At 40.8% G+C, this 27,524-nt stretch overlaps 1 protein-coding gene across 1 annotated transcript in view; it reads left to right on the top strand.

Moving 5' to 3' along the window:
* LOC118286680 (leucine-rich repeat and fibronectin type-III domain-containing protein 2) overlaps positions 1 to 27,524 on the top strand; it is a 136,411-nt gene that overhangs the window by 24,648 nt on the left and 84,239 nt on the right. The window contains exon 2 of the mRNA XM_035611314.2: positions 16,402 to 16,530. The gene's annotated coding sequence lies outside the window, so the exon portion shown is untranslated. The remainder of the gene's footprint in view (positions 1 to 16,401; positions 16,531 to 27,524) is intronic.

Genomic DNA, 27,524 nt, shown 5'->3' with positions numbered 1-27,524 from the left:
TTAGGAATGCACGATATGGATTTTTTCAGATGATACCGATAACCGATAGTAATTTCACATTTTTGTATTTTAAAAATAAGTTCATAACTGTAATTTATGCACCCCTGAGGGTAAAATGGCTCAGATGTAGTGAGCTAAGATGAATTATTTAACATTCCTATCCCCAGCATTTGACATCCCTATTCTTAACACAACGAAAACAAAGAACAGTTCTGACCAAACAGATCTGACTTCAAATTTTCCTTTATTTTGAGTGGGATAATAATAAATTAAATGCACTGATAATCTCAAATCAGACATGTTGATGTATTAAACACTGTACTGAAGTAATTGAAACAAAAAATTAAATGCATCCCTCAAAAAAAAAAATGAAGGGCATAAACAAAACCCTATGACTGCTTAGTCTGCATACAAAACATTGGCAAAAGGCCATGGTTGGCGTTTACATTATCACAATTCAACAAACCAAATACCTTTCATATCTCAGCTCAAAATGTGTGTGAGTGTGTCCGTCATATCTCAAGAACCTTTCATTTTCTCAGTCTCACACTTGCCATGTGTGTTGTTTAGGGACCAAGGAAGTGCAGTGCTGGACACGCATTACGTTCAGTGATGAACAGTGTTCAGTGCGATAGATAAATAATAGTATAAAATTCCCAATATTGGCCCGATATATATCGTGCATCCCTAGTCTTAATTGTTCAATTTGTATAACTTTGTCTGACACGTATTTATTTGTTCTTTTCTGCCATTGTTTCATAATGTGGGTGTGGGATGTGATGGAGAATCCAATGAGCTACTGGAGGAAGGTCAGGGAGGCCCAGGTGTCTCAAGCAGAGGCAGTGTATCAATGCATGATGCATCAAGGAGAAGAGAGATAAGCACTATGAGTTAACTGTCCTGAAGACTGTTCTTTGTAGGGCATACAGTATTGAAACTAACATATTCTCACACATGGTAAAGCTCTAGTGTTGTAGATTCCCAATTACCTCTATTCCCTAAGAGAGACTAACTGACCATGAGACACAGAGATGTGTGGTGTTTGTTGTGGTTGTCTACTTTATCAGTTATGTCACAGCTAATATTCCAGGAAAAGAATACCAAAAAGAAGAAAACATAGGGCAGAGGGGTCAGGCGGGTTCTAACACTGACTTTGTATTTGTTTTGATAACTTAGAAGTTATCATTTTCAGTTATCATAATGAAGTTTCAATTCCGTTCCATGATTTAAAGACATAAATCAGTACAATGTAAGCAAAGTAACATAATCATTGAATCATCTAAACCCTTAATAGAAACAAATATAGTCAATCAAAATTATTGGGGTGGTATGTTGGTATGGGTTCTTTGAGTTAGTGTGTCGGTACCACTTTCCTTCCGGTAACCTGGATTCTTCACACAGCCCAAACACACGCAGGTTGTGTTAACTGCATACCTTAATTGGTACTACCTAAATTTGACTGTGGAATGATATCTGTCTTTATGCTTTAGCCCTGTGTCAATATGTTGACCTGTCCATTGTGTAGCCTACATCTACCCCAGGGTGAGCTGCGGTAGACTCCAGCCTTCTGTGACCCCACTGAGCATAAGTGGATTCAGATAATAGATGGATGTTTTCAGTAGTAATTTTTTTTCAAGAGAGCGAGTGCAGAAGCTACCTTATCTCTTCAGGCATCGTGCTCCGCTGATACACTGAAACCTAATCAATCTTCATCGCTAGGCTCAATTTACAAACTGCAGCCTGCCTGAGCATCCTCAGGCTGTAATTTGGCTCATAAAGGATTGTAAGGTCAGACATGTTGCTTGATGATAGTCCAGCATATGCCTAGTGGCGCAGCAAAGGTGCTCAACCTATAGACGCTCATACAGAAAGTTTATGAATTGAGAACAATTTCACACATTTCACGACTGTAGTTAACAGCTCAGGCTGTGGCCACAGGGTATATGCTGCAGCTACTTCTCCCCACCATTTCTCATAATGCATTTGAAAATTAAGCACATTCAATTCAATACACTTCAAGATTTATTAAGGCACACGCGAGTAAAGGCCAACTTTCTTCAGACTTAATCCCCGACAAATGTCAAGGCTAAAGCTTCCAACCAGCAGGGCAGGAAAATGTCCAGAGGCAGTAGAAATAAAAAATATCTCAGCATTTCCAATGCTACACAGTTGCAAATCACATTTTGTTACATTTCTGGAGACAAATAGTAAATTGGTGGGGGTGCATGTATTTTTACCCATCATTACCCTTGTTTTCACCCTTGTCTGTGGGTTGGTTGGTTCTATCTTTTAGAGGGATTACTCAGAAACTACTGAACAGATTACTACAGATCCTGGTAGAAGGATGAGACATGGGCCAAGAAAGAACCCATTACTACTGGTGTGGATCTGGACAATGGTGGAGTTTGAGGATTTTTTTTTCTTCAACATTGCCAGTTAGGCCCCTTTCACTTATTTCCCTGGGAATAACGCATGGATCTTGATGAAAAATTAATAATCAGCCATAGTTAAGGGAATGATGTCTATGAGTGTAATTCGGTACAGCTTGATTGAATTTAAGGGGACTGTTGGGCTTTGGTGGAGGTTTGGGCTCTACTGAGTGCCATTCTAGTTTTTTCACAATGCATTTCGCTAGTGCTCAGCATATTTCATCCTCCCACATGTTATTTGCAACTAATTGAGTAGGATATATGTGTATGATCATAGGAGATATGCTGAGCAAGTACTTGGGATACAGGGATAGTTAAAGATAAATCCACATGGATTAAACTTTGGCCACTTAGGGGGTGATCAACAAGCCAGCTCCGACATGTAGTTTTATCACCTGACGTTCAGTTCGAGTTATGTTTCTGTCCATCTGCCAAATCCAAGACCAGGATTCACTCTTGGTTTAGCTCTTATTTTATCCTTAAAATCCCCAGAGAGAAATATATGGCTAACTGCTAACTTTGTTGGTCTACTGATCATCATGTCTGAAGGGGGCCTTTTCTTTAAAAACAGCTGCCTGCTGGAGCTAGACTCAGAGTGGATGGTTGGATCGAAACTGCAAAGTTATGGGCCAGCAAGAGAAAAACAATTAGCAGAGAAATGCTGAAATGTGTAAAAATTGAAGATTTGCCTGATAATTCTCTCTGTGTTTGTCACGAGAAATGTCTATTAGGTTAGGCATCGTCATTTAATCCACTGTTATTATAAAACAATTGATTAGAGCAGCTTTAATTAACACTCAACTAAATTGAAGCAGAATATGCACATGATATACTATTAATAATCCTGTCCGTTGTTTAGATACCATGATTACTTAAATCTATGAAAAATTGTTTAACGGTCGGATCAAGTCTCTGTCTCTTATCATTTGTTTGAGATAGTCTTTGGATTTAAGGATACTGCACAGGTCTACTCTGCAGGCTTCAGGAAATTATGAAAGATTAATGTCTGAAAAATAGGACAAAGTGGGTGAATTAGATCCTTCTAGAAAAAAATGATTTATATTAGGCCATCAAATCTCTCACAATTTCTTATGGCGTGGTTTGAACTCATGTTAAGTCCTTGTAGAGATCTTTCCTAAGGATGAAAACATTTCTAACATCTCCGATTAAACACTTACTCTAATAAATGCAAGAACAATGTAGATGAAGAGTCTCAGGATGTGTGATGAGTCTCATCAGTGTGACTGTGAGAAATGTAGCAACAGATGCTGCTCATGTGGGTGGTGTACTCACAGTTTGCCAAATAATCTTACACTTGACTGAGTAAGAAGTGTGAGGAGGCATCATGTCAAGTAGCTTTGGAAAGCGACTGTAAGCAGGGAATTTCTGTTCAAACAAAAGATCTAGTGTATAATTCAATCGGATGCTACTTTCTGTGTATGTCGAGAACTTTAGGAAACATTGGGTGTTGAGGGAGCTTGACTACACTGCTCACACAGTGTTTCCCACAGAATTAGATCCTACTTGTGGCGATAGCTGACCGAAGTGCTGTACTTACTCTGCTTGAAAAATATCAACCATGTCAGCAAATCATCTGCCGTAACACCAGAGAACATCATGTGCGATTGTCAGGAGATCCTTCTCACAAAAGCAGAACAAAGAGAAAGAAAAGGGCGGCGGGGGGGTGGTTGTCGTATGAGAGATTTTTCTCTCATACGAAAAACTACTGAAAATTTTCTAAAAATATTCGAATCAACTTTGGCAGTTGGTAATACACCTGGGTCGGCTCACCCAAATTTAGTCAGTGTTTGGGGATCTGTCATAATTTGACATTTTTGGGAAGAATTTGCTTTTACTCTGCTCTCTTGGAGGAGAAAACGTTTGTATTCTATTCTTAAGACATTATGAAAGAAGTTATTTCTTGAGGGGAAAAAAAGTTATAAAAAAGCCTCCAAGAAACAAGACAGGCGCAAAGAAAATTCGCATTAATTTCTTCGGCCAATACTGTTGCTCATTTCCCAGATTGAACAATGTCTGCAGTGTTCAGGCTGCCCCACACAAACGTACAGAAACAGTGACTTCTGCACTGACCAGAGGTCAGAAGATACAAAAGGGCAGCCTACATAAGGAGTCTGATTTGACAGTTTGTCTCTGCTGGGTTCACTTCGCTTTGGCTTTGAAGAAAACTGGGAAGAAAAAAAACAGACAACACAGCTTCAGGCAAACAGCAAGTGGGCAGAAAGGGCAAAGTCCTGACCTGCTCATGAATGTTTTGGAGTATATTTTTATTCATTCTTTCTATCACCACCAGGCCAGATTAATCGCTCAATTATTGCTTTTGGTCATAAACCAGAGTATTGAACACATCAAAATTCTGACCTGATGATGGAGCTAGATAAAGTTAGGGGATCGATATTGTTGGCGGCATACATATGTGTGACAAGTCAATACAACAGTTTATAAAACATTTTACCCAACCTCATTCCGGAGGCTCACTGGGATGCAGTCTCTGGGGACCGTGGATGGCTGTGTATAATTTCATGACAATCCCTTAGTTGCTAAACTACAGTAGTTGAATCTAAATAGATTTGCGGACTGATAGATCAGCATTGCCATTCCACACTTGAAGATTGGCAGAGATGACATGTCCTGACCTGGGCAAAGGTTTTTGTCAATTCAATCAGTAGATGTTGGGATATTTTAGTGGAAAATGAAAAATATTAGCAGTCGGTAGTGCTAGATGGAAAAAACAGAGGGGGCATCTTCTGGAAGCCACGAATGTCCAAAGTTTCACAGCAACCGGTCAAACCGTTGTTGAGATATTTCAGTCTGGACCCAAGACATTTCCAGGAAGCCCCATTGCTACCAAGGGAAAAAAATCAATCTGGAAAAAGACTTATGAATATCTTCTTAACTCATGGCACATAGCGGATTTCTCAGCCTTTTTGCTCTGTTATTTGAAAGGTGCTATAATCTGTAAACCTGCATAGGGCAGCTTTAACTTATACGTGATCAGTTGCCCAGGTAAACATGCAGCATATCAGTTAAGGTTTCCTGCACAGGGCAGATTGATACTCAGGCCATGCCAGCAATATATGTTAAGAAATAATTTAAGGTTGCAGAGCCAAAACATTCTTACTGTGTTGTACCTGTGTCAGACCCTGGTGTATGTCATTCCCTGTTTTCCTGTTTGCGTGAGAAAGTGGAAGTTGAAAGAGCTTTGAGTAATTGTTCAATAGTCAATAATAAGAGACAAAAGATTGTGGGAGTTTGGTGCATGCATTAAATGCCTGCTGCTGTCCTTCAATTAAGTATCATGTGTTACATCTGAATTCAACACACCACAGATGTACTAACTGGAACAGGCATCATTGTGTGGGTTTATAGACAGTGGAGAAAAGAGGCCACTATTCTTGGAAACGTGCCGCCACAGCTACCCCTCTTACTGTAAACAGGTTAGAGCGATATTATGAAATGTACTTGAGCTGCTTCGTGTTTGCGGTAGTGAAGTGGCTGATTACCTTCATGAATGCTAGTTGAGGAGGCTGACATGCATTACACTGCACGCACATACAAAGAAGGCGAAAGAGAGCGGGACCATTTTATCTCAGAAGGTCGGACAAATTAAAAAAATATAGCTTACAAAGACAGGAAGTCACGCAATGTAGGATCATGCATGGAATGCATTACTCTCCAGGAGAGATTTATTAATTTTAAATGAGGGAATCCATTATACCCACATCACATCACTTCAGATGAACTAAATCAGGGTGACAGTGTTGCATGCATGCAGTAAAGCCAGCACTGGTTGGTTGGTACTCAAAGGAATGGATTTTAAAAGACAATTTTTGTCTGCAAATCAGCGAAACAAGCTTATGACACAAATAGATCAGTTTTTGTCCCAAACACATTTGAGTTGCATGGCTTTGCAAAGAACTCACATGAAACTTGCAAACTTGCGGTTGGCAGCACTGATTCCATTATGGATTAAATATGATCCAGGTGTAATGTTGGAGGTCTAAGATACCGTATGTGCTTTGCCCCCCCCAGGTAGCATTATGCCTCGGGCTTCATGGAAACATTTTTCTGGTTTTGATAAGCAAACTGTTGGACACACCAACAACTGCCTGAGGACACAATACAGCTACATTAGCAATCGCAGCTTATCAGCCTTTACGGACGCTAGCTCTGCCTGAAGGGGAAAAGCCTAGCAGCTTCAACAGCCTGTTGTATGAAAAAAAATCACACTTGCATGTTGGGTCGAGTGCAGGGTTCAAGTTCGCTTCTTCAATAGGGTGCCACGTTGATAGCTGCAGGCTAACTTCATGTGGTTTAGATCCAGGGGAGATAAACGGGAAAATCTTCTGACACTGTATACGTGTATTTGTTGTCTGTATGTGAAAGCATAACTGAGTACTTACTGTACATGAGAGCTTTTTTTTACACAAGGAACCTGATAATGGCTGTGAAATGGGTGAAGCGAAAGACAGATGTGTGAAAAGACAAAGACAAGTGGTCTCTGCATCCCATGTCACTATATCAGCTCCCTAATTATCTGCGGAAGCCTCGGCTAGGCACACAGGAGGATACTGTGTCACATATGATGGCAAAAACAAAGCTTTGACCCCAGCAACCTCAGCTGGAGTGGCTTCGTAACATTCTCCATCCACGGGAAAGAAATATCAGATTGCAACTGACCCTGGCGCCGCTGCTCGAAATCCCAGTGCTGCCATAAGAGGCTTTACTACAGGCTAGAGTCGGGCGAGGAAGGATAATTTAATGAAACATTAGACGAGAGCACTCCACAGTCCTTTAACAAATTGCTTCTCTGAATGCCAAGCTTGGCTCACTTCGGGTTGCTTGAGGGAATAGTCAAGTGAAGAACAAAAAAGAAGTTATTCACCTGCAGTGGTCAGAGGTCGGACGTGATAGCGCCCCAGAAACAACTGGAGTATAGACGATGAGGCTGTCCTATGATGACTAAACCTCCCATAGAGAGTCTGCTCATGGAATCATGAGAACATTTTCCACTGGACAGATTCATGTGAGGGGAGGCTTCCACCCAGGGAGAGCAGAAGACACACTTCCTCTCCTCCAGAGACTCCTATGGGCATAAACAGGTGGCTGCTGGGCAATGGCGCCAATATTTTGTATTCATTTTTTTAAACAGAAGCAATGCTACAGTAGGTGAGTAAAAACTGGCCATATTGAGATAAAGGCAGCGCTCAGAGAAGCATTCCTGTGGCAGATTCACCCCTCATTACCCGTGTGTGCCACATAGTGTCCTTAAGCTCAGGATTTAAAGCTGGCCACCGAGCAAAGCCTTGAATTAGCTTAATGAGCAGAGCCAGCACGTGACTTAAACCTCACGTGGAGAGAAAGTCCCAAAGAGACACTTAGAGCCAGTCTGTGTGCTCCGTTCGCAGGCGTGGATGGGTTTTGGTTTGTGTTTGAGGAGAAGAAGAAGAGGATTGAATTGTAAGCAAAAGACTGCCTATTATGTCCATGCTCCCATGCAGGTGTGTCTGTATGCCACAGCTGGATGCTAATGGGCCTCGGACACGTTGATTCTTATTGCCTCATTAACGAGAGCAACGGAAGACACACAAACACAAAATGCATGCCTCAGTTGTGCGTTGCCTTTTATCATTCCTTAGATTGTAGTTGTGGTTGAGAAAACACAGGAAGCATACATTTATGTGAAGACAAATAGCACTAAGATCAAAGTGAAATTAATATGTGAATAATAAAACAATGGCTTTTGACAACTCCAACTACACTGATAGTGAGATGCATGAAGTAAGCTGAAAGATACAAGCAATCCAGTTGGTAAGTAAACATATCAGCAATTAGTATAGCTTTAGTATTACAATGCATCAGGGTTTTGAAAATTCAGTCCTGGATTTTTAGCTCCTAAAACATTTTTAAAAATCTAAACCTTAATATGTCGATTTTGTTGAGGGATTAGAAAGGATTTGTATCTCATAAGCATAATCAGTAAAATTCTGCTGAACATGATGATGGGGATTTGTAGTTTTGTAGAAGACAAACTTTGATCAGTGTAGTTAACATTTTACAACGACTTTGGTCTTATTTTCATAGCTGATCTGTGCCGATGTAAACACACTTAAATGATCACATTTCGTAATTTGGCACAATCTCGGAAAAAAGAACCAACAAGTTAGTCTGACAACTAACCCCCAGGTTAGTCAAATTCATTTAGAGGATGAAATGTGGGCATATTGGGCAACAACACTAGCATGTGCCTCTTTTGATTTCTCTTCTGAATAAAGTGGTGGCTAATCTGGCAATGCCGTTAGCTTATTAATGACATTAGGCTGTATGACCTTGTGTTCTTATTAATATAATTGCCACAGCAATAAAAATATTGACAGTGTTGTAATAAACCCTATTTTTGCTTTAATTAAGGTCAGTTGTATAATCCTGTATAGACCTACATATGCAGTATAAAAAGTAACATAACCTGTTCTTTTTTAGCAGAATTGATAAATTAGTTATTTCACTTAAAATTCCACATAAATTCTACGTGCAATCTTGTCTCCACGACACAATTTTATATTAAAGTGGCAGTAAGCGATTCTAAATCAACTTTTGTAAAAATGACCAAATATTTCCTCACCGTCCATTAGTTTTCGCTTTTGAGTGTAAACGAAAAAATTGTGAGATTTGGACTACTAATTTCAAATACACACGGGAATAGAGTGATCTCCAACTGTCAGCTAATGATTAGCAGTCACCAGCAGGAGCAGCGAGTTATGCAGTCCCGGTTCTACGTGTGCATGTATCAGCAGGAGTGCTGCGCATTGAAGCCATTTAAATTAATTCTTTGACCTCAGCTCTTGATCAGACAAAAAAAAATGTTTTCTTCTCTATCCCTCCTCATTATTATCCTGCCGTGTCCTCCATGCATTGTCTGGCTGTGTGCCGGGACACTGGCACAGCGCAGAGGTTAGAGTTCCCTGTGGCTTGACAGTTCATTGCGGGTTGTGAGCAACTGCAAGGGAACTCAACAGTATATTTTTTGTCACCCCATGTTTTTCATCCTGCTGACAGGAATGTCATTTCATGACATGAGCCGAGTGGCTTTCCAGCGATCACATAAGAGGAGAAAAACAAGCCAGCTGGATTTTGTTCAACCATTACAAGGTGTTTATGCTTCTGATTGAGTTAAAAGGTGACATATAGATGAGCATAGGCGAGATTCTTGACTGCGTTAAGAATTTTGCCTATGACTTCATGGCATATGTGGTTGTGGTAGTCCTCAAGTAGTTCTGAACACCACCCCTAGTTGCTTTACTATAGGTCTGTGTGCAAAGTACCAGCCATTGGCTCATGAATCAAGAGTTTGAAATCAAATTAACTATGGCCTTGACTTATCAAAACCTTTAATGACCTTTACCAAAACCTGAAAAAGACATTTCTATCAGCCTGTTAGTAAAGGCTTTCAGCCCTGTGATTTGTCTGAACACTCGTAAGCACTTTTCACAGATCTGTAGTATGCGTGATCTAAATTAATCCACAGGCATTTCGTCAGGTAATGCTGACAAGCAGAACATGGAAATCACATTAAACCCTGCATGTGTCACCATCCATGTGGATGCCTGGCTGTGTAGACAAGTATTAAAACCCTCATAGCAGAAGTCTGTGAAACATAACTTTGATCAAGAAATGTCCGGGAGCACAGTAAATCCATAAGCGGGTGTATCTCTTTCAGCCACATACCTGGGACATTGTGCGAGTAGGTTTGGACAACCATGGACCCAAATGCTGTCATGTGGAAGACGTGTGCATGATTTAGACTTACTTTCTGAATATTATTTTGACCCATTCAGAAATGTGTTGTAATCCAGGACTTGAGCAATGATGAATCTGACTTGGACACAGACTTGAACATTTACTGCATTTGGTCTCAGAGGTTGAAGACAAGGACTGAGACTTTTTGAATATTGTTTTTGGTAAGAGGCACAAGATGTACTGTAACATTATTCAATTTTGAGCTAGGGCAGGCCTTGTGTTCAACAGCCTATACTGTACATGTGGATTCATGTTCATACAATCAGAAACCCTGAGATAACCCTGATTTCCGTGGCTAAATAAAATTCATGGTAAGCTTGACTCAGGCTCAATCCAGACTATTCTTTGGTGACTGGTACTTGGACCCTGACACTGGGGACATGAGACTCAACTTGAAGTTTAGTGGCACCACTACAAGACTGGACACATCTAAGTATGGCCTGTTTGGCACTGTTAACATCAACACAAGTGCACAGCTCTAAGCACTGGTGTGAATGCACCCAAGAAGCAACAAGGACATAATTTGAGATCCCTCAGGCCACATGGATTTACATTGTCTTTGTGATGTGTGTGTGTGTGTGTGTGTGTGTGTGTGTGTGTATGTGTGTGTGTGTTTGTGTCCTCTGCCACATCTGAAAACTGCCTCCTCAACAGAAGCTGGCTTTGAACTCAAATGATTCCACAAGGAGCAAGTGTTTTACACCTAATAACTTGTATCTGTATTACCACAAGAGTAATAAAATATCATTTGGAGGGATAATTGTAAATTATGGATAGATTTTATGGCCCCTCAGCCAATACAGAAATGTTTCCCCTATGCTTCCCCATGGAAGCAGATAAGGAGCTTAACAGTCAGGTTAACATGCTCACTGTCTCTCCTGGTTGGTCTGAAGGTTTGCTGTTAAGAACTGTGTGCATAGTTGATACATGTACATGAAGGCACTGTTAGACAGGCACTCCCCGCAGTCGACCAAATATTCTGCTAATATGCATGCCACTGGAGTGGAGTCCAGACACAGCATAAGTCTGGACACAGATTTTTGCAGGATCATTTTGTCATATTCACGCGAAAAACACACATTTTTGCTCATTATTCCAACCACTTTCCGCGACAAACCTCCTCTGAACAAACACAAACACACACACACAAACATGAATGTTAAAAATAGGCAGACACACAAAGCAGACACACAAAGCAGTTGTGCTACCTGGGGCTAAAGCCATTGTCCAACCTCCTCGCTCACTTACTTTGAAACCCTCATCGGTCAAGATGAAAATAGCAACTCGTGTCAAAAAGCGTGGGGTGCCCAGTTTATAAGGAACACTTTACAAAAGCCATTGTAGTTTAATACAACAGCCCTGCAATAATCTTGGGGATGGTTATAACATTCAGTTCTGTTTTTTTTTTTTACTGTTAAAGTTGGTCAACGTATTTCCCGACGTTGACACGTGTCCCTATTCTTTTTCCACCTCCACATTTAAATCAGAGGCTAATGTTCAAAACCAAAGCCATTTGTGATCCTACACCATGCAGGTGATTTAACATATCTCTAACAGAGTTCCAATAGTAAGTGGACATTATAACCTCAACCAAGGTAGGATGAGACTTGGGGCACTTAATAAACTGACGAGTGAGTGAATGATGAAAAATAAAAGCTGAAATTCCGTCAATCTGCTGGAGAGGTCAGCCCCCATGATGAACTCACCGCATATGAACATAGCTTTTGTTAGAATACCAAAATAGCAAAGGAGGAGGAGGTTGAGTCTGTAGAGGAGGCTGCAGCAGCAAATGGCATTGGTGTGAGCTAAATTAGCAGAGTGAGTGTGATAAGTTAGATTCAGTAATGTCCGCGGTGTGCCTCTGCTTTAATGCCGGAGGGAGGATGATAGTTGCCGTACTGCTGTCAATGAGCCAGTGATTGTGTTGTGTGGTGGTGACAATTAGCACTGATACAAGCATTGGCTTCAGTGCTCTGCCCGAAATAATCCTATGCCTCATTTGTCCATTTGTCCCAAAATGTGATCTAGTGCATCTTGCTTACAATTATCATCTAATATTCTGAGAGGGACGGTCTCAGACTAAGTGCTTGCTGGAAAGGGAGGCAGTGTAATACAGCCACGAGTCTGCTGTGATGATGACGGGTTTGTTTGCCCCACAGCGTTGTGCCCTTCGGAACAGGTAAAAACTTGTTTGCCTTTAGTCACGGTTGAATGACACTTTAGTTTGTTTGAAGCAAACTCAACATCATAGTACCAGCATTATTTCAGAAGTGATAAAGCAAGACCTTGTAGAAGGTGAAAAAAGCCACACAGTGAATCTTGAGCAATTCTGTGTACATTTTGTTGTCTGTGCTCTCTAAAGTCATCCAAACAGACTACCTCTATTACAAATTAATTTAAGTTCATCACCAATGCATTCACTCGTACCACATTAGGGTTGGGGAGAAGAAAAAGAGGATCAGCACTCACTTTTGGGAGTAACTACTAAGTAGCAAGTCTCTGAGAGTGGGTACCGTCCTGCAGATTTCTCATCGAACCTGTTTGCAAATGGAGTTGCAGAGCTCCTCCAGGAGAGGGAAGAGAGGCTCAAATGAGTTAGTGGAATGACAGGCAATAGACTGGAAAATATGAGAAAGAGAGAGGGGGGTTGAACTCACGCTGGTGTGTTTATTTGGCTCCGCGGGTGCCCAGCATAAATCTCGGTGGGCGAATCCATTTTACTTCCACAATTCACACAAAAATATTAGACACACAGCCTGTCTTCTACCATAAAAATATTCATAGATCAAACACACCCTCTGATGTTGTGTCTTTTGGCATTGCTTGGTTAATGATGTTCACACAGGGCAATGCAGTAAAGTGTGAACTGTTTTTCCTACTATGAAAACAGATGCATTGCGATGCATTTTTGGGAGTAAGCCCTTTGTGGTTCAGATCGCTTTTTTTCTGAATCTGTCAAAAATCAGTGATTGCGACAAAGTACACTCTGATTTACTGTCTAATTGTGAAGGAGATGGACTTTTGGACCTCTGACGGGTGGGACAATTGTAAAAGTGTTACTAAGCGCAGTTGACGGAGGTAAAAGCACACTTTTACACTCACTTCTTTATTTGTTTGATTTCTCTCTTTACTACAAACTGAAAAGCGGACAAAATGGCCTCTTAGCAAAGTCAAACTGTTCCACCAAAACTGCTGTTCACAATAGCATGGCATAGTATTGTTCGAATAACACAAAGCCTGCATTATTACCTTTTTATCTCACTGTTTACAGAATGGAAGGCGATGGCATCCTTTGCCGACAACTGTTGTGGTACTGTGGGCAACTTGGGAACAACCACTGGCATTTGTGTATAAATAGCTACAAAATAGAGCTAGCATGTGCAGCATATTTAAAATCCAATTATGCTGCAAAACTTGACAAGATGATTCATTACATTAAAGATGACTGGTTACTTTATATGCTAGTAAATGAGGCATTAAAACCTGTAACGTTCCTTGTTAACCTTTCTCCCTGTGCTAGCTGACAAAGCTGTAGGCAAACTGGAGGCTTAATGACACATTTTTATTTAATTAGCATCAGCTAGATCAAGTTTAGCACCTTGTGAATGTTGAAATGTCAAGCTGGTGTAAATGTATAGGTTGAAAAGTCAATCTAATAAGTTTGACACACGAAGTTTAAGATACAGTAATTGTCAGGGCGAAAGCCTGCAGTAGGAAGGTTTAGGCAGAATAAAATGCAAATGTTAACATTTTTTTGAAGTTAGACAATTAACGACCTGTATGAGTTTTTAAAATATTGCAGACATGACTTTTAATACATAGATTGTGTTCATTCAGTCCTCTGGTGGACCGGAGATACTATTTCTCCAATATTTCTTGCAGATATTCTGTAAAACACTGAAGTCTGAATGGAGAATATGACAGAGGGACTATCAGTCCACAAACAGATATATGGTTTCAAATATCTCTGCACTAAATCTAGCACCCCAAAGCAGTTATGCTCAGCCAAAGCTTTGCAGTTGCCCTTTTGAGAGAAGACGAGCTGGCCTTGGTCTCCTCTGCTGGATGATGATACATGATGGAGACTATGGAAGGGCACTTGAAGAAAATGAGACTTCAAAGAAGCAACTTAGATAGCAGCTTCCCAATCAGATCTCACTTTAGCAGGATAATAGCATGCAGGTCCCCAGAGGCAGAAACGTGGATGTGCCATAAATTATGAATTTCCATGAGAACAGATACGGATGACGGTGTCATGCAATAATTGGCACAGCACTTAGCTCCGAGGGAAGCTGGCTGGTGGCTGAGTGATGTACGCTGCAGGCATCTGCCCTAGAGACACGCTGAAGTGATTTGCAAAGTCAGTGTGACACAAATCGGCGCCCCCAATTATCATGTTGACCCAAGGCTCTATGATGGGACAACCTCATTTCATGACCTATCAGGCAGCATTGTGGGAAGCAACAGCGGGTTCATGGTCAGACGTTTAACGCTCAAATGTAAAGATACACCTCTTTTAGCAACTTGACCTGCAAACTGGTGATGTGACTCTGAACATGGGATCAGCCCTTATAACATACACATCATAGATTTGATCAATTTTAACCTTTGCTTTTGTCGTTGGCATAAAAGTTAAATTGAAATTTAATTAATTAAATAATAGGTAACTGCCAGCCAGTAAGATGAAGTTTCAGACAAAACCACCACTTCGTTTCTCTTCTTATATCCATCCATTATCTATACCATTTTAGCATTTGAGGGTTGTGCGTGGGGGAGGGTATATATTTATAGATTACAGCTCATGAAACCACAACTTGTTTTTTTTTTTACTCTGTTGAATCCTCATGGTCGGACTTGGAACAAAATTCGGCTGTGGCAAATTTGTCATGGACCGGCCCTATTTTCCCTAACGTGTATGTGTCACAGCAGTGACCCCTGACCTCCGGCATTGGAGGCAGACGCACGAGCAAGGAGGCTAAAAAGCATGGACGCTAGCATTCACCGCCAGCATGTGTCCTAAGGTGTCGGGTAGTGAGGTTTACACACACTGCACAGCACTCGAAAGGCTGGCCACGGTTAAATAGGCACTGCAATATCAGGCTATGTAATAGGCTAATTTCCATCAGGAGAGACAAGTGAATGAAGAAATTATATTTATTACAGGGTTAACAGAATGTTATGTGATGATAAAATATTGATAGAATCTTTGGCGCTTAGACTCCATGTAGAGGACATCGGTCCTGGGCGGCAGCAAAGTAGATCCCCCCATGGAGTCCAAACAATGTTAGTGATGGTGGTTGATGACTTGCTGAGTTGATGGATTTAGGAATCCCCTGAGTCTGCACGGACTGGGCGGTGATGGGGAGGTGGAGGGCACACAGAACAAGCAGCATGAGAGGATTTGGGCAGGAAAAGGAATCATATTTAAACAGACAGCAGCAAGATTATTGGCTAATGAGGCAGGGGTGTTGCAGTGCCATTGGAAAGAGGAGACCAGCTGATTAACAGCTGATCGCAGCAATGACGAAACTGATAGTGCGCATGCGTGAGTGTATGACAGCCAGGATGAATGAGAATTAAAATACAACCAAAGCAAGCATGATAGTAGTCTTCCTGTCTGAACTCACGATACATCTACATATTAAGTAGACTGCGCCGCTGTTGTTGTAGGAACCTTGGACAATGCAGGTTTGGATAGACGTATCCACTTGAAGGGGAGGGAGGAGGGGGCGACTGTAGCCCTCACTGCGGCCCACAATTGTGTCGGCCCATCTGTTATTTGCCAGATTGCCAGGATACCAAGGCTCGGCCTTGGTATCCTGATAAAACAAGGCAGATAAACATATTCAACACGTGTAGTAAACTCAATTTATAACCGCTCTTTCAAGCCCCATAAAAAATTGTATCTGCAATCATGTTTAAGGGTTGTTTCTTGTCTTTTTTGGATTCAGAAATGTGCAGCCACAATGCAACAAAAAAGAGAAGGAAAAAAATGAAAATAATGTTTCCACATGCTGTTAGGTTTATTCTCTTTGCTCTGCATCAACACTTTTGGGCATTCAGGCAGAGTGTGTGTGAAAGGATTAGAAGCCACACATATGTCTAAGATGAGTGCCGTTTCTCATCCTCTCCGCCTCTCCTCATTGTTTTCCTGCAGGTGAAAGAGTGAACGGATGAGAAGGAGCACTTCTTCCTCAGCACACACACAGACATCACCTCGCAACGCTCATCAGTGGGAGGAGGAGAAAGACTTGGGATTGTTTGCTGCCCGCAAAAGGAATTCAAGGTCAGTAGACACACACACACACACATACAGACACACACGCCTGAGGAGCAAATACAGCAAATGGAGAGAGGGAGCGTCCTCCTTTCTGCTGCCTGTGTTTGTATCAAGAGGAGTCAAGTGAATGGAAATGATTTTAGATGTCATCAGCATCACCTTTTGTGAAAGTAGAACGCTATTAAGCATCGTTCATTCAGGGGTTTGTTTTTTTTGTGTTATTTCAGGAGTGTTTTATTGCAGATTGCGTCACGACCTCGTGAACACATAATCAGAGGATAAAAGAAAAACAACCGTTGCATTTCTAACTAAACTGATTTTCAGAAACTGGCTCAGTTTAGTGTCAATTGAGTTACCACATGTCTCCTTCTGTCCTTTTGGCTTAATCCACTTCTCCTTCCACCTTTTCTGTTTCCCTCTTCACATTGCTTCATCCGTCCTTCCTTCTGTCCTCACATTTTTTTTTTTTAAATAACATACCCAGAGAAAATCACTAATCAACACTTCCAAGCAAACGTTGGGCTGTCCAAGGTTTTTTTTTCCCTGTGAAGTCCACACACTGGGAAGAATTTGGATTTTAATTGCTTCCCCATAGATTGCTGCCTCACTGAGAAACTGGGTTAATTGCATTAGCAAAGAGAGCCACTTGTGACCTTCACTGAATGCTGCCAACTACGGTTACTGCGGCGTGCAACATGTTGCAGGTTATTTAGCCAAAGCTTTTTTTTTTTTTTTTAAAGGGTGACAGACTGCATGTCTTCCTGTTTTCATATGAATGTTGACATTAGTTTCCAAAAGCTTTTAAAGTGTCAGTCCTGCGAAGTCGTCCTGACAGGATCATGTTATCTGTGTGATTCCACGGCCTACGTGTGTCAGCGTCAGAGCATCCGGCATATGGAGCCTTCACTGTTGTGATTGCACTGCAGGTTGATTAGACATATTGAAGTTGCTTCATAAGGCGAAGAGTAAATGGAATTTAGAAAATGTAAAATGGCTGAGATGATACTTCCTTCCCCATCGTTTTCCCTGTCTCCCTCCCATATTTCCTTCCTTCCTTCTTGCCATCCTCCCACCTGTCACCCTTCTTTCCAATTTCCTGACGTATTTGCCTTTGTCATCTCTATCCTTCCTTCCTGTCCTTTCTGTCTTCCCTCTTAATTTACAATCTTTTCTTCCTTCTTTAATGTCTCTCCTTCCTTCCTGTCTTTTGTTTGTCTTGCACCCCTCCCTCCCTCCCTCCCTTCCTCCCTCCCTCTCTCTGTTCAATTGTTTCTTCCTTCACTTCATGCCATTCTTGCCTCCTCCTTTCCTTCCACCTTGGCTCTAGACTGCTAATTTCCTCATGACGTCCCTTGTTTCTGCTGTACAGTACTTCCTGGTGAATGTGAGCAGCTCACATGGAGTCAATATCAGCTGGAGATGAGGTTAGGGCTGGGACATTCCCCTTAGGACCTTTGCCTGGCACAGGTTTATTCCACCAACATATTACAGTACGTCACTATCCGATGATGAAAACATCACACCAAGGTCTAAAGCGCTGTCTGAGGGCTTTAGGAAAAAGGATGTGGATACCTGTGATCTTTTAAATAAATCAGCCCACTGTAATTAAAGTGATGTACGTAGTGACTCTAAATCTGGCCAGGACTGGCTGCCCCAACAGACCACTGTTTTATGCAAGGAAAATTCCTCAAGAACCCCCAAACCTCATCATCAGACCTGTTGGTTACCCTTAAAACATTTGGGGTCAAAGTGCACATGCCTGATGAAAGAAAGTAGTGGTGGTTATGGACTGGCATTTCAACACCCAGATTTCAATCCTATTGAAATGTTGTAGGAATATTTGACGAAAGAAAAACCTCATACATCTTGAAAGTGAAGGACTTTTGCATGGAAGAGTTGTCAAATATTTTAGTAACCCAATCTCAGAGACTGGTAAATAATTATGCAACGCAACGTATTTTTATATAAAGGCTATTTTTCTGCTAAAGGGGATAATATTAGCTTCTGAGTCCAAGGCTGTACCTACTTTTTCCACAAGAGAAAATTATACATATATATATTATATTTTTTGTTGAATCTATTGAAAAGTCAGATTTATTGGTGGTTTTGTTCAAATACATAACCTTAACTGTTAACGAAGGCACAATTTCAATGCTTGTTGTTGACTTGCTTATTCAGATAAGTCAACAATTTCCATGGGATGTATTGTTTCACATGACTGTACAGTACAAATGCCATAAGATATAAGACCTTAGTAGTCATGTTGAATGTAGCTGTCAAGAGTCTAAAATCTAAATCAAACATTTTATTAAAAGTGTGATGTCTAGAGTGCAAACATCTGTAGACAAAGGAGTGGTATCGATCAAGCCCGCACTAATGGACAAAATAAGAAACGGCTAATTGAAAATAATAACGACAGTTCCCATCAGCCTCAGCAATAATTTATGTTTCGGGCCAACTGGCAAATGTTACCATGCTAAGATGCTAAATTTAGATGGTGAACTCAACATCAGCATCTTATTGTGAGCATGTTAGCTCGTGGACGATAACATTTAGCTTAAAGTGGAGCCTGTCCCCTCCTGTCTGTGCACTTATGCAATCACGCATCATGTGGCAGGAGTGCAATGCATAAAATCATGCGGATACAGGTCAGGAGCTTCAGTTAATGATCACACATCAGAACTAGGAAAAATGTGATTTCAATAACTTAGACAGTGATGTGATTATTGGTGCCAGATGGGCTGGTTCAAGTGAGTGTGTGAAACTCCTCTTCTCCTGGGATTTTGATGCACAACAGTCTCTAGAGTTGTTACTCAGAATGGAGACAGCAACAACAACAAATAACACCCAGCGAACAGTGCTATGGACGGAAACATCTTTATTATGAGAGAGGTCAGAGGGGAATTGGCAAACTGGTTCAAGCTGACAGAAACACTACAATAACTTAAATAACCACTCTTAATAACTGTGGTGAGCACAAAAGAAAAATGGTCTGAATGTAGAACACATTGAACCTTGAGGCAGATGGGCACCAACAGCAGGAGACCACGTCTTCCAATTCAATTAGCCAAGAACAGATATCTGAGGCTGCAGTGGACACAGAGGCTCAGCAAAACTGGACAGTTGAAGACTGAAAAACATAGCCTGGTCTGGTGAATCTGGATTTTTGTTCAGAATTTGGCATCCACAGCTTGAATCCATGGACCCAACCTGCTTTGTGTCAAAAGTTCAGGCTGCTGGGGGTTTTTTCTACAATATCCAGGTATTGTGGTTTATGATGATGCATCATTCCACGACACTAAAGTAATCTCAAACAGTTTTCATTAACACAAGTTCAGTGAGCTTCAGTGTCCTCCCCAGTCACCAGACCTGAATCCAAAAGAGAACCTCTGAGGCGTGGTACAGCAAGCGATTGGCAGCTGACAAATCTTCAGAAATGTTGTGATGCAGTCACATCAACATGGAGCAGAATCTCAGAAAAGATATATTGTGGAATCTATGCTGCAAAGGGAGGCCTTTACCAGCATTAGTGTGGTGTTCCTAATAAAGTGAGCGTTTAAATGTCATAGAGTAAATTACTTGTGTGTCGCAGCTACTTAATGGTTAGTTTATGATGTTTACTCATAGCTCGCTGGTATAATATTTTGGACTTTATAATTGCGTGGATGCTTTTATTGAGTTTGCAACCTCTCTCTGTATGTCCCCTCCAGACACGCCCCAGATAACAGTGGGATTTATTTAACTGTCAAAGGTGTACTTCTAATTCACTTTTAGGTGAATATTCATGACACTCCTAGAGCTGCTGTGAGGAGTGGGAGTTATTGTTGAGATATTGCTACCTTAAAAACTGCAAGTCACTTGTGCTCGGGATATTCACTTTGAGAGCTATTTCATGTGAACTCAGTTGATTGTCCTTAATGTATACTTTAACTAAAACCCATTTAAAGACAACAAATAAAATCAGTGATCTTTTGTGAAAAAATTTGTGAATGACAGTAATACCACAAAATTTATAATGTGGTCCTTCAGGGAATTGAGTCCTTGAAGTCTAATTCTCCTGTGGTTTTCTGTCTGTGCAGAAACAGGCTCCTTGTCTTAAGGAGGACAATATTCAGTCTATCACATCAAACACAGACTAATTGATATGCCAAATAAAGATCCCCCCCCCGCAACTGCACCAACCTCACACACACTCCATCCTCCATAATATGAATTTTAATAATAGGCAATGCAATATTGATGTGATCTCAATATGTCACTCCTCAACATATCGTATATGTGGCTCTCGGTGGACTGATGATGGTGATTGTGTTACATTGTAATGAGCTGGGGCTAATGGATTTGGGGGTTTGTTTCGACTTTTTAATCCGATCCAAGGTTTAACTTTCGACTATGTTAAACATGGATTGGCAATGAATGTATGTTATATTTAAATGGTAGACCATTCAACACAACATACAGCTCCTTGACATCTATAGCATTAGAAGTTGACATTCAGGTAAATGACACATTCATTTAGCTAAGTTGGTGTTTTCAGAGACTATGTTAACACTAATGGAACAATTTTGGGAGTTATGGCCACAAAAGTGGATTTTAGAATTAGCAAAAGTAGCTGGATGCTGCATGAAGGTAGCATGAGGATACATTTGAATCATTGTGCATTCCTTGTGTATTGATAGACTGACGTATGGTTAAGTTAGTCAACAGCCCCATAAAGCTTGGTCAAGGTGAGGGACAGGTAGCGTTTACAGTTTAAAAAAAACAAAGATTCAACTGTACTGTCTTTTAGATGGGACTCTGGTCTCTTGCATGAAAGTCAGATGTGCCACATGACTGTCATCCAGCCAACCCATACACCCTACCCTTTTTGATTTCTACATTAATGGCCCACTACATCCTAAATGTTGGCCCGAGATTTAAATCACACGCTTGAGGATCATCTCATATGAACGTTATTTAAAGAAATACTGGGCTGGTATTGGCTTATGTCACTTCTCTCTCTGCACCAACTGCCTGGAGCATATATCAGTTGCTGGACATCTATAGTATGGAATACTGCTTGGATGCACTGCTGAACATAGGATAGAACTGTATATCCTCAAGAGGCAAAAGGCCTCGTTTGTGTGACAGGATGAAAATAATACTGCTGGGCACATGAGCCACTGCTATGAAGGTGATGTGCCATCAGTTTTTTTTCCTATTAAATAACGCTGAGATGTATTGTTTCGTCTGCAGATTTCTCTTGGGAGTGAGTGTATGCTGAAGCCCATTCTATCTGTTAAAGAAAGATGGGGAAATATATGATATGCTTTAAACATTATCCAGACAAATTGAGTTTGTCAAAGAAACTTGACAGTCAGACAAAATCAACTACATCCCACTGTCATGTAGATTATATTAAAATCTGCAGATGAAACTGTAGGATCTTCTGCACAGCACAATGGGGTTTTGCCTCCTTTGACTGAGCTTTGATCAGAAAATATCTGGATGACAAGATCCCTGAATAGCTCGGCCCCCTACTGCGACCATTTATGAACTTGTCCCAAAACTGTCACCCTGTTATGATGAACAGTAGCGCAGCCCCACATCAGCCCCTTTCCTCCGTAATCATCCAATGGCTCAGGTGTTCCTCTGTATTAGCGGTTAACCCCCTGAAGCTGCCTGATTTGTTTGTCCGGCTCACCTCACGTGTGGATGAAAGAGATGTGTAATGAGGCATGTTGTTGCATCATTACAGTTGAGACAATGAAGCGCTGGGAGTTCACACATTGCCTGGGGTTTTGTGTTACAGTATCCTGTGATCTAATGAAGTAATACATGGAATATTTGATACTGTACGTCCAGGTTGTAAGATGCAGTTATGTTTCATGTGAACTGGAAACCATGGTGTCTTTGTCAGACTAATGCACTGTACATCTCAGCTTCAGAGTTTTAATCGGGAGCAAAGTATTTGGAACAAAAAGCACGTCAAAATAAGGTAACATATAAAGTACAGCTAAACTTAGTTTTGGGATCTGAGTCGTTATGGGCCGATTCTAAAAGACTCAGAGGGGGCCAAAAGAAAAATGGTTAGGACATGACTAATAATAAATAATAATAAAAAAGGCCAGTTGGTGAATTACTGTACCTGGCGAGCTAATGGCCAATATCGTTGCCAGCTGGGAACATGTTAATGCTTGGCAGTCACAGTCATGTTCACAGTCCCTAACAAATGGGCCAGTTTGCAGCATGTTAGCTTGGTCTCTAGGCATGGGCACCTGGTTATGTTATAATTTGGAGGAACAAATATGGAAAAATACATATTAAAAAAGGAAAGAAAACTATTATTACATCACCTTAAAAGTCAAACAGTCTCCTGCATTAGACCTGACAATTTTTTTATTTGGACGCGTGAAGAAAAGCCCAATTTCTGTCTATCAGTCACTCTCAGTTTGCTCTGATCAATCAGTGTTGGGTTGGACTGAAGCATCTCAAAGGTTAGTCGGAAAATGTTAGAATTCTTTCTATATTTTTTTTAATTACTCGTATGTCAGTTGTTAAAACTAGTAAAGCATACATTGACACACACACACACACACACACACACACAAAGAATAATGGGGATCCATTTGCTCCACTTGCTCCATTGCTCAGGCGCTGTTTGGTTAAAAGGGTAAATAAATTCACAGTTTCACATTAAATGGTGCTGCACCTTCCTCCATTTTGGACTCTCTGGCTCTCCACTAATTCAAAGGTCAGCCCAGTCCAGATGGTTTCCTATTAATCAGCGGCAGGATTACACACTCTGGTGTGAACGAAGATCAGAGTGTTACATACATTTACTTTGCCCCAACAAATAATCTAATTGGCTATTTTGAACGGACTGTGCTAATGTAAAAGAACATTTGTGCATGCAGGTATGTAGAGAGGTAGTTACGACCCATTGTTACGTTTTATAAGGTGACAGCTAGCAGCCTATATGTAATTATGATGGATGTCAGGCATTTTGAGAAGGAGGAGGAGGATGGGGGGATTTGGTTGGATGGATGGATGGGTTGACAAAACACAGGACTTTGACACAAAAGACAGCTGTTCCATTCCTTTGTCTTTTTGATCCATGACCAATCAACAACCATAACTGTATTATTTGTTATCATGATAACAAAGTTGCGTACTGCTGCTATGGTCCGATGGGTCGTATCCTAGGTAGGGGACAAACAAGCCATAAGGTTGCAGGAGTTGTTGAAATTGGTCCCGTTGCAGAATCCCAACTTGATGCTTTCTGACATATTACCCTCATTGCCTTGCAGATCAAGAGTTCCTTTTTAAATTAGCTAAATTGGTGCTATTAGTGTCTGACATTGTTTTTTTATTTAAGTATCATTGTAGTTCACTTTTTTTGCCAACTGCGAAAAGTTTGTACTTGTCAGAAACCCCCAATATAATTTGGCAATTACGAGGCTGATGGGAATGTTTTTGCACCTGTTTTGCTTTTAATTAGCCTTCAGATATGATTTGACTGGAGCAGTAGTTCAGTGTATTAAAGGGACGACTGTAAGATGAAAAACATTTTTAACAGTTGATCCCAAGGATGATCATGGGACACTACAACATTACGACCAGAGAATAAAACAATTGGTTACCAGGCCCATAAGAAAGGAATACATTTAAATATAAATATTTTAATTAATTTGCTTAAATGTGCAAGAAAATATAATTGTCTTCTTGGCTTTACCAGGTTTTTGGTCAAGTATGACAATTGGTTACATTATGTGTTTTTGCTGTGCTAATATGCCCTATTTTCAAATGTCATAATGTCATCTAATTATGTTTCATGCATCAATAACAAAAGAAATACATAGAGGGGAGAGGAGCAGCAAAGGGATGAGAACGAACAAGAGAAATCCAATTAAATAGGCATCATTACACATCAAACTTATGAACAACAATTATCATCAAACATTCATTTTGTCATCTCATCAACCTTTGCCAGACGAGGATGCAGGCTGTCAAACTGTTTAGCGTTAATGCTTTTTAAAAACTTCAGAGAACAGTCAAGGCATTTCACAATGATAAACTGAAATGTCCTGGTGCCTCAACGATTAGGTTGTGGTTGATTCTCTCATACAAAAGCTTTAGACATTGTGTTGCCATGGAGAACTAAATATTGAATTAAATTTTTAATGGCCTTTGTAGTTTTTTGATTTTTTTTTTTTTTTTCTACATTCATGGATAATTTTAGTATTTTAAGTTTTTAACATTTTATGGCTGCGGAAGTTGAACATAAGCACCAGGAAAGATGCGTATAATGGTATGAAATGTAACCAGTCAGGTATCAGTTATCGTTAACTGGAATAAGACAACAGTCTGACAAGCAAAGATGGATATCAATGACTCATAAATGTATTTCAGCACTCAGCTCACAATCACTTCCGAGCCATCATCCTATCAAAGACTCTCACCAAATGTCAAATTACATCTTACAAATCTCAGCAGTAACCCGTTTCCAAGAAGGAAAAGTTTTTTCTAGATACAGTCATCATCCCCAAAAAAACGTAAAAATCAAGGGAAAAAAAGGACCTTGATTAAAAATTATTGATTGAGAACAGACGCGGGCAGGCAGAAAAGCAGCCCAGGCGAGTTCCTCACGCTCTCTGCTTTCTGTTGCTTTTATGACCTGTAGTTTCTGTCTCACCCCTCTGCAAAAAAGCCCAAGGCCCTTCTGTGGGAGACTTGGTTCACTGACAGTCATTTAAAAATAGAATCATTGATGGTTTTCACTGTGAAGGCACTTGAATGGAACTTTGTTTAACTCTGGCATTTGCATCTACCATTGCACCAAACCATTGTGGCTTAACAATCGTAACATGAGTCATCCCTGTGCTGTGCTGTAGATGGTTGCATGTAGTACAAAAGGAATAGATACAGAATGTATGACATTGTGCAGCCCACATAACCTATTGAGTTGAGTTTTTAGTAACACTTCCTGTGCGTGTAGCCGACTGCAGTACAGTATCTTCTTCACACCGAATACATTTTGTTCCTTCTGTGTTGAAACAGATATGTGATATCACGCTTTAACTACTGCAGTTGTATTTATTTCAAGAAACCTGTTGTAGCATACCTATTGTATAGGTGTGCTATATTTTTATGATATCAGGTGTCATACATTGACACAATCTTTATTCAGCCAGTGGTCAGGCCTATAAGGCACGATGACTTTGTTGGTTTTGTCTGTCCAATACAGATTGCCATGAATTGTGTCTGGATCTCCCCGGAGTTAGGGCAGGAGTTATTTATCAATTCCTTGGTTAATGCGACCTGATCCCCAGACCAAAATGTCAGCATTTGATGATTTTGCAATTTTTGCTTGCCACTATATCTGAACATGTAAACTGCGGGACATTTTAGGTTAGCTGCAGGCTGTGATTATGCCTAATAAACTGGTTAATTTATGGTAATGGCTAATGGCTAAAATAACTAGAATGGCAAAGTTAGGGAATGATCATGTTAAAGTTATTACAAAGTGAGCATTAGCTTCTCGTCTGTGGCCGAATGCACACTCTGAGGTCAAGCATGGAAGTCAGGTGTGCTACATGCCCATTCAACCCTCCCTCCTCCACACCCTAAGGGTCGGGTTTTGCTCTAACAGACGTAGTTAATATTGCATCTTGTCTGAGCACCACAGAAATTTGAAGTGCTTATTGCAGTTCCAAATGACCGCAATCTAAGGCACAGTGAAGAGCTGTAAGGGGAGGAGGGGGAGATGTGCTATTTTTATGTATGGGGATAATGGTCCATATGCTCAGACACTCTCTACTGGATGACATTCATTTCAATCAGTGTCTGAACCTGTCTGATTGTCTGACTGTCTGACGCACACTTACCTTCAGGACACAATACGTCCTGCTTTGGCACTGGATGCACTTCAACCGTGAGGTTTAACGTTGCTCAATATTAATGTGATTCCTAGAGACACTGAGGTATCTTTAAAAACCAACAGATTAAATTACAGGACATTTGTTGTGAGTGAGTATTGACCATTTGGTCCCCAGAGGATCAAATCCGTAGATTAGCATGACCTCCCTGACCACCATGTTCAGCTCCACCTTCAGGCCATAATCTTTACTGGAGCATATTGAAACACATTTTTTATTTGGATGCAGGATGTTTAAGGTTCGTCATCCTGACAAGTATAAACCACTTTTGACTCATGAGCCGTTTGAGCAGTTATTTTCATGTATTAATCTCTAAAAACATGTCATGATCTTGTGTTTTCATTTCCTGTTTTATTTTGAATTATTTTGCACTTCCTGTTTCCCGGTCTTTTGTCGGTTTCTTTTTGCTTTGCCCGTGTCTCCGTGTTTTGGTTCCCTGTTTTATTTTGAAGTCCCTTTCCTTGTGTTGCTTCACTTCCTGTCCTGTGTCTAGTTTCTGGTGTCTAGTTTTTCCTGTGTCTCCTGCCCCTGTGATTGTCTGCACCTGTTCCTAATGTGTCTCACCTGTGTTCTATTAGCCCCGCCCACCTTGTGTGTATTTAGTCTCTGTGCTTCCCGTCGTCTGTTGTGTTTCCCCAGTCTGTCCGGAGACGTCTGTTCCTGCTATTTTCTCTGGTCTGTTTCTGCATTTTTCCCCCGGTCTGTTTCTGCATTTTTCCCCCGGTCTGTTTCTGCATGTTTCTGCATTTTTCCCCCGATCTGTTTCTGCATTTACCCCCGAGTCTGTTTCTGCATTTTTCCCCCTGGCTCCAGTATTTGGATTACCTGTTTTTGCTGCATCTCGTGGACACCCTTGGTTTGATTCTGTTTTTGTTTTATTATTAAATATCCTTTTTCCCTACATCTGCATTTGGGTCCTGCTTCCTGCTCAGCCCTGACAAAACATTACTGACGTTCATTTGCAAAACCCCGAATCATTTAGGCCCTTTATCTCAAGTGCTCTAATCTAGTTTTATTTGACTCTACGTCCTCGTAAGGGAGCTCCTTCTGCAGACAGTATCTCTGATGGTAAAATTCATCCCT

Source organism: Scophthalmus maximus, chromosome 15, assembly GCF_022379125.1.
Source record: "Scophthalmus maximus strain ysfricsl-2021 chromosome 15, ASM2237912v1, whole genome shotgun sequence".
NCBI classification, from domain to species: Eukaryota; Metazoa; Chordata; class Actinopteri; order Pleuronectiformes; family Scophthalmidae; genus Scophthalmus; species Scophthalmus maximus.
This window is presented reverse-complemented; position numbering and strand designations above follow the sequence as displayed.